We start from the raw sequence: 1,385 nt of genomic DNA on the forward strand, positions 1-1,385 counted from the left end.
AGTCGTCCTAAATATGAAAAACACTTTAATGGTAGAACAGTTTTTAATTTACTTGTTCATTTATGAGATGCAAAGAGAGTAACAGTAAGAATTGCTCAGTACGAAGTGAAGAACACTGTATTTTGTACGCTGGGCATTCGTAATTTAAAATTCTAGTTCATAACAGTTTTAATGAATGTTCATCGTGTGTACGTAAATTCTTGTAGCATCACAAAATGATGAATTAGAAGCAAAGTAGTGCTATACCAGTATAACAAAGAGACGTGTGCTGTAAAATTACGTAGAAGCAAATTACCACAAGAAATTAAAAAAAAACGGCAATCCTTGTATGTGATAAGAACTGGCGACCGATAGAAGGAAAATTTCTCTGATTACCTAAATGACTGTTAACGTATGTACGATATATTAGTCTATATATATGAAGACAGTAACTGTTCTCGAAAGAACAGATACTGTAGATGACTGTCCAGCTTTTCCCTGGAATAAATGATGAGTAACTGAAACCCTCAGCTGCCGACAGGTGTTGTTGATATACCTCGATGTGAACAGCTGAAAACGTGTGCCCCGACCAGGACTCGAACCCGGGATCTCCTGCTTACATGGCAGACGCTCTATCCAACTGAGCCACCGAGGACACAGATGAAAAGCGCGACTGCAGGGACTTATCCCTTGCACGCTTCCCGTGAGAATCACATTCCCAACTGTCCACAATTCTACCTATGTAGAATAAGGTAGAAATAAGGTAGAAATAAGGTAGAAATAAGGTAGAAATCCTTGGGTAACAGAAGAAATATTGAATTTAATTGATGAAAGGAGAAAATATAAAAATGCAGTAAGTGAAACAGGCAAAAAGGAATACAAACGTCTCAAAAATGAGATCGACAGGAAGTGCAAAATGGCTAAGCAGGGATGGCTAGAGGACAAATGTAAGGATGTAGAGGCCTATCTCACTAGGGGTAAGATAGATACCGCCTACAGGAAAATTAAAGAGACCTTTGGAGATAAGAGAACGACTTGTATGAATATCAGGAGCTCAGATGGAAACCCAGTTCTAAGCAAAGAAGGAAGAGCAGATAGGTGGAAGGAGTATATAGAGGATCTATACAAGGGCGATGTACTTGAGGACAATATTATGGAAATGGAAGAGGATGTAGATGAAGATGAAATGGGAGATATGATACTGCGTGAAGAGTTTGACAGAGCACTGAAAGACCTGAGTCGAAACAAAGCCCCCGGAGTAGACAATATTCCATTGGAACTACTGACGGCCGTGGGAGAGCCAGTCCTGACAAAACTCTACCATCTGGTGAGGAAGATGTATGAGACAGGCGAAATACCCTCAGACTTCATGAAGAATATAATAATTCCAATCCCAAAGAAAGCAG

General features: G+C 39.7%; 1 non-coding gene across 1 annotated transcript; it reads right to left on the reverse strand.

Annotated features, from left to right (window-relative positions):
- Positions 1 to 560: 560 nt before the first annotated feature.
- Trnat-ugu (transfer RNA threonine (anticodon UGU)) lies at positions 561 to 634 on the reverse strand. Its single transcript has one exon. It is a non-coding gene; the product is annotated as a tRNA-Thr (tRNA).
- Positions 635 to 1,385: the final 751 nt, after the last annotated feature.

This window comes from Schistocerca serialis, chromosome 7 (assembly GCF_023864345.2).
Source record: "Schistocerca serialis cubense isolate TAMUIC-IGC-003099 chromosome 7, iqSchSeri2.2, whole genome shotgun sequence".
Lineage (NCBI taxonomy): Eukaryota > Metazoa > Arthropoda > Insecta > Orthoptera > Acrididae > Schistocerca > Schistocerca serialis.